Here is a 12158-nt window from a genome sequence, read left to right as displayed (position 1 = left end):
AGCCGTGATAGCCCAGTGGATATGACCTCTGCCTCCGATTCCGGAGGGTGGGGGTTCGAATCCGGTCCGGGGCATGCACCTCCAACTTTTCAGTTGTGTGCATTTTAAGAAATTAAATATCACGTGTCTCAAACGGTGAAGGAAAACATCGTGAGGAAACCTGCATACCAGAGAATTATCTTGATTCTCTGCGTGTGTGAAGTCTGCCAATCCGCATTGGGCCAGCGTGGTGGACTATTGGCCTAACCCCTCTCATTCTGAGAGGAGACTCGAGCTCAGCAGTGAGCCGAATATGGGTTGATGACGGTATAAAAATAGACAGTTCAGACAGAAATACAGTCTATGTAGAAATTCTCGTATGAAAAACATATCTATGATTTTATGATAACTACAAAGATCTAAAAATAGGTATTGATATAAAATTATTTTCAAAGAAGTTCAATAAAAACTAGTGAATATTTATTTTGCCGAGTCGACAACTGGCAAACTGCAAGTATATTTGATATGAGCACGAAGCGAGTGCATCGTGCAAGACTACCCTCGGGGCGTTCGTAAGACACGTCAGCTTTCAGTGATGTGCTTTGAATCGATAGTCTATTATCGATATAATTATAAATTTTAATACGACTACAGAGAGAGTCGAGAGTGTATAGGCAGGCACCTTGTAGATAAGCGCGTTCCTCCGTCGACTGCATTTTCACTTACCATCAAGCGTGATAACAGCAAACCAATGGTCAAGCAAGCGTTAGTGAAAATGAAATATTCGCATAAGAAATTTTGAAACAATCAAAGTTACTATCAGATGGTCGAGCTAAATAATTTAGTTCCATGGTAGATCCATGTCGAATAAATCTCATCAAAAATCAATATTTCAATACCAACCAACGAGCCTTGAGTAGCGTTTTTTGGAATTTAGAAAACTCATACATTTTCTCTCTTATTTATTAGAGGTAACAATCAAAGGTTGTTGTTTGTACAATACATATTAGGGATAAGCGTAGAAAGCAAAAATATAATATGTATTGGAAATACTCATTTAAATATTATAACATATTTCAAAAGTATATTGAATTTAAATCAAAATGAAATTCTATTAGATTTTAAAATTAAGAGATGCTAAATGTAAAATATATAAATCGGTTCAATGTTTTAAACGTATTTTCATTTATCGATGTTTTTGATACAGTGTTCATACATCACTACTACCCCGCAGCTAGTAAGCAAGTTGGAGTGCGCGTGTTTCTTGAAGACATCACTAGCGTCTCTCTGTCAAGCTTAGCATCATATAACAAGTAACGGTAGTTAAGTTGGCGTAGTGGGTATTATACAAGAGATATCTTTACATTTAGGGCGAGTTCATATTATTATGAATTATTCTTGGACTAAAATAACATCCCTAGCCTATTTTCTATACACATGTAGTCTATTATTTTCTTTTTATACTAATGTATTTATTCTTCAAGTAGTAAGTAATCATTTTATTATATTATTTCATATTATAGTGATCTGAATCCCGTTTCGAAGATCACGAAAAAAAATTGACTAACGACTTTGTCGTCTAATTTGTTGATAAATTTCATGTTTCATACAGACTTTTATTCCCTTCATCTTTCATACAGATATTAGAGGTTTTTGAAAATAAAAATGAAAACATCCGTTTAGTGCTAAAAGTAAAAGAACCCGTATGCACCTTTTCATAATATTCCAGTTCTTTGGTATGTCAAGTCAGTCATGTTTAACTGTCAATCTATATAATTTATCTATTGATTTACCAATACTTTTAAAATCAGTTCGAAGACGTTGAAAATCAACATACTTTTATCGAAATTTATACAAAGATAATTTATCGATATTTTGTACAAAGATTTTGGGTGACAACACTATTCGCAGCTCTTAGTAAGCGAGGTGGAGTGTGCATGTTTCTAGAAGGCATTACCAGCGTCTATCTGGCAGCCGAGCTTAACATCACATAGCATACTCTAATGGTACTTGCGCTGGCTTTGTATTCAATTACCGATTTCTGAACCGTTAGGGCCTGTTCACACTATGAAGAGATCTGTTTTTTTTTTATTCTTTACAAGTTAGCCCTTGACTACAATCTCACCTGACGGTGAGTGACGATGCAATCAAAGGTGGAAGCGGGCTAACTTGTCAGGAGGAGGATGAAACCTCACACTCCTTTCAGTTTCTACACCGCAGCATACCGAAACGCTAAATCGCTTGGCGGTGCGTCTTTGCCGGTAGAGTAACGGCATAGACGGCCGCGTAGCGCAGTGGGTAGTGACCCTGCTTTCTGCATCCACGGTCGTGGGTTCGATTCCCACAACTGGAAAATATTTATGTGATGAGCATGGGTGTTTTCCAGTGTCTGTGTGTATTTATACATTATATAAGTATTTATATGTAGTATATAATTGTATATTACTATTATAATGTCAACTATCTTAGCACCCATAACACAAGCTACTCTGTATGCTTACTTTGGGGCTAGATAGTGATGTGTATTGTTTAAGTATATTTATTAAAAAAAAGCCAATGTTTTTTAACCCCCGACGCAAAAAGAGGGGTGTTATAAATTTGACGTGTATGTCTGTCTGTCTATGGCACCATAACTCCTAAACGGGTGAAACGATTTCAATTTAGTTTATTTTATATGAAAGGTGACTTATCTGCGAGTGTTCTTAGACATGTTTGATGAAAATCGGTTGAGCCGTTTAAAAGTTCTGGGGGCGAAATTGAGGAAAAATAACCAAATGTATCATTTGAAAGTGCACTGAAAGAGAATATTGATTACTTGATCAAGAGTGTAATTATTTATAATAATTTCATGACCTTTTTTCAAAATTTTAAAATTTTTGTTAAATAAATGCTTGTAGCATTTATTTCAAACTGAAAATCTAAGCAAGTTTCAATGTTTCTTTAGTTTGTGTTCTTGTTAGTTACTGAAAATCATCGTTGCAGTTTGTTTTAATATTTTTATAGTCAGTTTATATATTTTTTTCATTTTGTTGTTTATAAACCAACTGCGTAAAAGTTTTCCTATAAAATGCTAATTCTGTATAAATATAAGGTTTTCATTATTTAAATATATATGTATTCTATTCACTGAAGGCATTGTTGCATTGTGGTATTGTGCAAGAACTTGTTTAATTTATACAAAAACCTTTGAGAAAAAGTATTGACAAAAACAGTTAAATTTTCCTCGAATAATACATCTTTTAAATAAAATATGAATATTTTCTTATTAACTTTGCCTTAGTTTTCATTTGGATGGGACGAATACAGTTATATCCAAAAAACTAATTTTTACTCAGACGTAGTTAGAAACAGAGAGTAGTAGAGTTTCTAGCTCTAGTATAATCGAATAAAATGAAATAATCGAATAAAATACTATAGGTAGAATCGAAAATAAATCAAATTAAATTGAAAGAAAAAAAAATTCTGACGACCTCCGTGGCGCAGTGGTATGCGCGGTGGATTTACAAAACGGAGGTCCTGGGTTCGATCCCCGGCTGGGCAGATTGAGATTTTCTTAATCGGTCCAGGTCTGGCTGGTGGGAGGCATTGGCCGTGGCTAGTTACCACCCTACCGACAAAGACGGACCGTCAAGCGATTTAGCGTTCCGGTACGATGTCTTATAGAAACCGATAGGGGTGAGGATTTTCATCCTCCCTCTAACAAGTTAGCCCGCTTCCATTTTAGATTGCATCATCACTTACCATCAGGTGATATTGTAATCAAGGGCTAACTTGTAAAGAATAAAAAAAAAACATTTCGTCTGTCAGCGCCGACGGTCAGCATCTTGTCAGCGTGACTCTAAAACCAGCCTTAGTATAATCGAATAAAATGAAATAATAGAATAAAATACTACGGAATATAATAAATAGAATACGAAAATAAATCAAATACAATTGAAATAAAACAAAATGGCGATATTTGTGTGAATAACAGGTTGTCCAAAAATAATTTTCGCGCCGTTGTGAAATTCGTCCCCCTCTCGGGCCCATGTCAACATGGGTATTAAAATTACACAATCGAGGGACAAGGGGGATTACAATTTCCGTTTTTAAAAAAAGAACGGAAAATTTTGAGCTTCGTATTGCTGAGTTCGTATTATTTGTTTGGGAGTGATGACTAATTCTAATGTCAACTACACACAATCAAGTTTATCATACAGTTTGCAGCGCGTTTAGGTAGGTGAAAGTGAAAAATACATATCGAAATATATTTATAGGCTTTTTATCTGGAAGGGAAAAAAATCCTTCCGTATTGCTGCCAGATAGACGTCAGGACATGTCTGACTTGCACGAACTAAAATAACCTTTCTTGCATGCTTGCTTTCATGCTTCTTTCTTTCTTCTGCTTTAAAAAAAGGATCCCATATTTATCAACCTACTTTAACGACCCACTACAGGGACAGGCCTTTTAATTTGACTGGTGGGAAAGCTTCGGCCGTGGCTAGTTACAAAGACGTACTGCTAAGCGATTTAGCGTTCCGGTACTAAGTCGTGTAGAAACCGAAAGGGGTATGGATTTTTATCCTCCTCCTTACAAGTTAGCCCGCCTATATTACTTAATTACATAATCACTTAACATCAGGTGAGGTTGTATTATTCAGCTCACTGTTAAGCACAAGTCTGCTTTCAGAATGAGAGGGGTTAGGCTTTAGTTCCACCACGCTGGCCCAATCCGGATTGGCAGACAACTCAGTGTATTTTACCAGAGAATTTTCTTGAAGAAAGATTTCCGCATGATGTTTTTCGTTCACCGTTTGGGAGACGTGTTATTCCACTGGGCTGTAGATCTAAAGATTACCCCCAATAACAGCACAAACTTTACCTCATTATAATATTACAGTTCGTTTCATGTAGGATGGTGCGGGTGACAGTTTGTTTCACTCTTGAAAGTTTACCGCGATTCACGATTATAGTACAATACGTACTGTAACCGTGAATCGCAGCAAACTTTCAAGTCATGAACGTCATACAGGCGATTGTCACCGTACCTATGCTATCTGAAAAAGACTTTAGTTTAGAAAGTACATGGAATGAGGGTCTGAAATAATAAAGGAATAAACGTCAAGCTAATAATTAACTAATCATTTTGTCAACCACTCCGTTTGGTTAAGGTTTAATGTTTACGTTACGTCATGACCCAGTTAAAATTTTGACCATCATGGCCGATAGAGTTTTGGATCGTATTGTCAAAAAAAATTTAAAATTTTTATTTCAAGTCTCAAAAAATATAATTTTTTTTTTCTTTTATCTTGTAGAACGTTAGTTAACAATTTAAGACCATTTAAAATAAAGTGTCAACCATCCTATTATGATTTATTTATTTATTTACTTAATCAATACCCGGGAAGACATTACAGTTGCCCAATTCGTCTTCCCAGGCTATACATACATTATAATAATAGATAATTACAAACACAATTACAAACTATAACAAAAATAACATAAAAGAGAAAAAAAAGAAAGAAAACATTAATAATTTAAATACAAAAACATTAATCAATAATAATAATATACTTAACAATTGATTAGATTACTACACAATTTATAAAAGGTAGTCAATAAAGAAGTTCAATTCCATATGAAACATGTCTAAAGGACAATTCTCAAGGGGTGGTCGAACGGAATTACTACGACATGGTAATGGCAGTCTGAGGGACAGAAATGCGATAATAATATACGGGAAGGGCGACAAAGGGATGAAAGCAAGGGATGTGGGGTTGAAAATGGGTACGCCATTATTGATGTTGACTTCTTACCTTCTGTATTTTTAGATTTTCTTTTTATGGTTCATTTTGGATATGATTTCATTTTGGTAAAAAGCTCATACGCTTACACTGCTGGACCGATATTAAAGAAACATAGCTAAAACCACAATAACTGGCTTTCAAATGAAAAAACTGCATCAAAATAAGTCCATCCAATCCATACTATAATGCTACAGACAGACATCGACGTCAAATTTATAACATATAATCTATACTAATATTATAAAGCTGAAGAGTTCGTTTGTTTGAACGCGCTAATCTCAGGAACTACTGGTCTGCTTTGAAAAATTCTTTTAGTGTTACATAGCCCATTTATCGAGAAAGGCTATAGGTTATATATTATCCCCATATTCCTACGGGAACGAGAACCACTCGGGTGAAACCGCGCGGCGTCAGCTAGTTGTGTATAATAACTTTTTTGCATCAGGTGTTAAAACTAGATTAATGTTTGTTTAACGTTTAAATTAAAACCAATTGAAAAAAGTGGACTAAGCTTACCTTTTACAGATCCCAGTTACGTTTCGCCACCAAAAATCCTGCAACGAAAAAATAAGTAAGTGAAAACAAGGAAAAACTGTGAAAATGTTTTCCCGGGCAAGTTGATAACATCGCGTATTTAATAGTGTTTCGCTGAAAAGGCGAGTTGATAAAAGACGTCGTTTTAGATGACACTGTTTATCAAAATGACTGATCTACGTTTTTACAGGTTTTTTATTTAGTGTAGTATTTGTGGAATACCCACATTTTGGAAAATCATTTCATAGTATAAAAACGAAGACGCTTCCGCTGGCTGTTGGTTTAAATCTTTTTTTTTATTGTTTACAAGTTAGCCCTTGACTACAATCTCACCTGATGGTAAGTAATGATGTAATCTGGAGATGGAAGCGGGCTACCGTGTTCGAAGTACGATGAAAATCCACACCCCTTGTGGTTTCTACACGACATCGCACCGAAATGCTTAGTGATATGTCTTTACCGGTAGGGTAACTAGCCACGGCCGAAGCCTCCCACCAGCCAGACCTGGACCAATTAAGAAAACCTCAATCGGCCCAGCTGGGGATCGAACTCAGGACCTCCGTCTTGTAAATCCACCGCGCATACCACTGCGCCACGGAGGCCGTCAAACAAGCAACGCAGCATTTTCGCTGGGGAAGACGATGTCCCTGATGTCATTTGTCATCTGGACATAGGTGTCCATGGTTACGAAGGATTCAGGATCAGGATTGGACACTGATGGTAAACGAACAGCCTTCTTATCGAGGTCCGTGTCTCAAAGCACTCCATTGGTTGTGCCCATTTTTCTTCTACCTTCGGGCCTCACCAGCCGATGCCTCTGTATTAGCCTAAGTTCCCCGGTATCGTAATTCTGGTTCTTGGAATCTAAATTAGAACGTCTTCTTTTATTCAATGGCAACTTAACTGCGACCCCATCTGATGTTAGGTGAAGATGCAGTCTAAGAAGTGGGCTCACTTAGAAGAGATACAATTTCATTCTACACCCATATCTCTGATGGTTTATACGCAGCATCGTACCAGAACACTGAATCGCTTGGCGGTACGTCTTTTCCAGTAGGATGGTAACTATCTACCAGACCAAACCCAAGCCAAGCTAAACTGATTGAGCTGGAAATTTATCAATTTGTTCTACTTTATTCCGCCACTAAATTTGATAACATCAGTATTTAATAATACTCCACGATAAAGGTGAGACTACGGAAAAAGCTCGCGTTTAGCGGATACCATTTATCAAGTGGACAGATCGGACTCGTCCTTAGCAATGACAAATGTACCGGCCAGGTAGACCCGCCTTGCTAAATTCACTTAAACGGTTTGTAATGGAACGGTATAAAGGACCCGCGAATTTTACTCTTACCATTAAAATTGATTTCGTGCCTCATAAAGTGATAGTAAGTTTTGTATTTCTTGTCTTCTGTGAGTGTAAGTAAGTTTTGTATTTTACTATGGGGTAATGCTGCTGATATTGATAGTGTCTTTGTTCTGCAGAAGAGAGCTGTTCGTGCGATATATAAAATGAGGCCTAGAGAGCTGTTAAGGGAAAAATTTAAAGAAATAAAAATATTGACTCTGCATAGTCAGTATATATTTGAAAATTTAGTATATGTACATAAAAATAGAAAGCCGCGTGGCGCAGTGGGTAGTGACCCTGCTTTCTGCATCCAGGGCCGTGGGTTCGATTCCCACAACTGGAAAATATTTGTGTGATGAGCATGAGTGTTTTCCAGTGTCTGTGTGTATTTATACATTATATAAGTATTTATATGTAGTATATAATTGTATATTAATATTATAATATCAACTATCTTAGCACCCATAACACAAGCTACTCTGTATGCTTACTTTGGGTCTAGATAGTGTATTGTTTAAGTGTATTGTTTAAGTATATTTATTTATTTATTTATTTATTTATTTATTATTTATTTATTTAAAAACGTAGGCAGTTTTAAAAGAAGGTGTGATTGCAATATTTTAATGTCAAAAATAAAAATAAAATTGTTGCACATCACACTAGGTTACAGAAAATTAGTAATTCTTTTAAGGGCAATTGCATACGTTTTTATAATAAACTGCCACATGAAATCACTGGCATGTCTCTCAATAAGTTCAAAGTTTTTATTAAACGTAAGCTTATAGAAAAGTCCTTGAAAAGTCATATTATAGTGTCAATGATTACGTAAACGACAAAATTGCTTGGAAATGAAATGTATTACATGACAGGCTACTTATATGTATACCTATTGTTAAATGGTGATAAACTAAAAAAGGATAAACCTGGCTGAGTTTGTTGTGGGCTCTTCTCGGACCAAGGCGCGTTAGGAACCCTCGTAACTTTAATTTTAAGTTTTTGTGTAATTATTATCACCATTATCTTAAGTTTAATATTATATTATATTTATGTTACCTGACATTTCGAAAGAGCTTGTAAACTAAGCCTATTTGAAATAAATGAATTTTGACTTCGACTTTGACTCTGTTAGCAATCCTTAAGGCTAATTTAACTTTTGTCACTACTGTCCGAAATAGCGATCTGGTACTCATATTGAGCCTTGGTTCTTGAACCAAAATGTATCTACGACCAGGTCTTCGTATTCCCTTGATAATGACCTGGATCGGGTCATATTTGGAGTTTCGCATTATGTATGACCCAGGTATTCAACCTTTCTCTTTTAAACGCGCTGTAGAACGACTGCTGGTTTTCCCATTCTCTGCAGCACAGTTTTTTAGAAAGTTAGCCCTTGCATCTCACCTGATGGTAAGTGATGATGCAACATGAAAGCGGGCTAACTTATTATGAGCAGGATGAAAATCCACATTCCTTTCGGTTTCTACAAGACCGGAACGCTAAATCGCTTGGCGGTACGTCTTTGCCGGTAGGGTGGTAACTAGCCACGGCCGAAGCCTCCCGCCAGCCACAGTAATATTGCGTACACGATCTACAATACTCACAGCATCCGCTTCTAAGCCCACATCTCGAAACGCCTCTAGCTCAATACATCGCTTGCTTTAGTGTCCATGTTTTGTATTTGGGGTTACAAGAAATTGGGTTAGGTATTTTTTTGCGGCATCTAATTGTTGAGGCGTTTGTTGCTGTGAAATTAATATTGACTGGAAACCTTAAACTAACCTTCATCATTAACAACCCATATTCAGCTCACTCTTGACCTCTCAGAATAAGGGTCATAGTCTACCACGCTGGTCCAATGCGGATTAGCAGACTTCACACAAGTAGAGAATTAAGAAAATTCTCCGGTATGCAGATTTCCTTCACCGTTTGAGACACGTGATATTTTTTTTAATGCACACAACTTGTGGTGGAGGTGCATGCCCCGGACCGAATTCAAACCTACGCCTTTTAAATCGACGGCAGAGGTCATATCCACTGGGCTATCACGGCTCCAACCAACCATCCAACTTTTAGAGGTTTTTATATTTCAGTTGAATCAAGGTTCAGAATTCAGACATATTTTGTATCCTCATTCTTGAGCCTTGTTAATTAGTAGCTTGTGTCTCAACCTTCGCAACGGCATGGCATGTTTTTTTTTACTAATAACCGAACAAAAATATCTTATCCATCTATTACAAGACTTTGCAAAGTCATTTATAAAACGTAAAACTTTCTAATAGAGTATCTAACTCGAACGAAACTTAGACTCACCAGCTTAAATAACTAAAACAAATTTATTTTTTGTTAAAGAAATGTCTTTTGAGGTTTTAACCTATTCTTTTTTGGAAAGTATTATTTTCTTATTATTAATAAAAAACTAAAACTCTGCAATCATCCTCAAAAATATTTCCTTTTTAAATTGTATCTTAAAAACTTGTGCTTTAATTTATAAGAATTAAAATCAGTGGATAGTTTCCAATCTCATAGGATACAAGGTTAAAATATAGCCTGTGTTACTTGCTGGGAATGTAGCTTTTATCGGTGAAAGAATTTATAAAATCGGTCGTAGTTTTGCAACCTATAAATACAATCAAACAAAAAATCTATGCTCTTATTATTGTAGATATTAAGAGTAGGTACACAGAAATTTTATTTATTTTTAGCACTAATAAATATATTAATTAATTAATTTTTTTAGCCGAAATTATACGGTTTTTAAGATATTATTTATATTTTTTGCTTAACTTTGTTATATATAATAACAGTATAATAAACACAACATAATATAATACAAGTATAATAAACACTGTTCCAGAAAGTTCCAGCTCTCGGAGTATAACTGAAAAGTTGACATGCAAATTCTGAACAGGGAAATGATTTATGAATGCGGATGGCCAGTGGAATTGGCCATCCGGTACGTTATCTTTGGCATTTTTATCCAAACGTCACTCAAAGTGTCCATGTGTCACGTATTTGACAATAGGATGTATGGGACGGTAGATGCAATTCAAATATATGATCGTTGTTCAAATATATGATAGTTGAATTTGAATGGTTTTTTTTTTTACAATTTTACAATATATTGAGGTTCTTTGTAAGTATTTTATAACACATTTGCTAGTACAGTATCGCATTTTATACCCACATGTGCCGTAATTCGAAAAAACGAACGGTAATTTTTAAATCTTAGCAAAAAGTTTTTATGTCAGAAAAAGTGCTCAACATTTTATTAATAAAATTAACTTTGTGAGATAAAATATAATAAATAAACATTTAATTCTTTCATTTTAATAATTTTGACAATAAATGAGAACAAAAAATCTGTAACAGAAACACAAAAATATTAATTTACTTTATTATTAATACTGGCTGTTATGGTGCATTTGCCGAAAAAACAAACGCATAAAATTCTGATTCTGAAAGTGTGTTTCCTCGCAAATGTGTTATTAACTAAAATTGGTACATTTGGTACGTCACTACATTTGTTTTTGTTAGAATTTAGTGGTTGGATTTATCTTGCAAACATCTTCCATCCGCAAAATATATTAAAAATTTGCAACAGCAAATAATTAGATCGATGTCACCAGCTATCTAAAATAAAAATTCGTAACCACTTTTACTATTAGTAGCAGACGCCGCGCGGTTTTACCCGCGTGGTTCACGTTCCCGTAGGAATACGGGAATAAAATATAGCCTACAGCACTCGGGGATAGTGTAGCTTCCCAACGGATCCCTTGACAGTTGACTAACACTCCCCTTTTCCACTCCAGTCACTCTCCCCGCCTATCCCAAAATCACCCAACGGTGTGGACGAGCGAATGTCGTGACAAGAATGAGTGCCTTATATCGCCAGTCGTTTCCGCCTGATGGCTACCCCTCTCTAACTCCCTACTCTTTACGGAAACAAGTCGCGCCACCTAGCGTCCGCTCAAACCAACACGAGATCGAGCGACGTCGTATCTATCTCAGACTACTATTACCTACATTATAAATACACCCAGTCATTGGAAAACGCTTATGTTCATCACACAAATATTTTCCAACTAGCTGACGCTGCGCAGTTTCACCCGTGTGGTTCCCATTTTTGCAGAAATACGGGGATAATATATAGCCTATAGCCTTCCTTGATAAATGGGCTATCCAACACTGAAAGAATTTTTCAAATCGGACCAGTAGCTCCTGAGATTTGCGCGATCAAACAAACGAACTCTTCAGCTTTATATTATTAGTATAATTGTGGAAATCGAACCCACGGCAGAAAGCAGGCTCCACTAGCCACTGCGCCACGCAGCCGTCGAAATGTTGCAATGTAACTAATCATTAATTTGCTATTAGGTGCGTCGCGCAAATTATAACAATTTGACGCTGAATAGAATAGAATAGGAAAGGAAGCGGACTTGGCCTAGATGTTGTAACGTTTGCGGTGAATGGCTCAAGGATATAGAGGCCTACTCTAACTACAAAACTACCGA

The 12158-nt window shown here is 36.1% G+C and overlaps 1 protein-coding gene across 1 annotated transcript in view; it reads right to left on the bottom strand.

Annotated features, from left to right (window-relative positions):
- Positions 1-6306, bottom strand: part of LOC112043724 (brain tumor protein) — a 497062-nt gene extending 490756 nt beyond the window's left edge. Inside the window, exon 1 of the mRNA XM_052888776.1 lies at positions 6282-6306. The gene's annotated coding sequence lies outside the window, so the exon portion shown is untranslated. The remainder of the gene's footprint in view (positions 1-6281) is intronic.
- Between the last annotated feature and the right edge of the window lie 5852 nt (positions 6307-12158).

The sequence above is a fragment of the Bicyclus anynana genome, chromosome 23 (assembly GCF_947172395.1).
Source record: "Bicyclus anynana chromosome 23, ilBicAnyn1.1, whole genome shotgun sequence".
NCBI lineage: Eukaryota > Metazoa > Arthropoda > Insecta > Lepidoptera > Nymphalidae > Bicyclus > Bicyclus anynana.
This window is presented reverse-complemented; position numbering and strand designations above follow the sequence as displayed.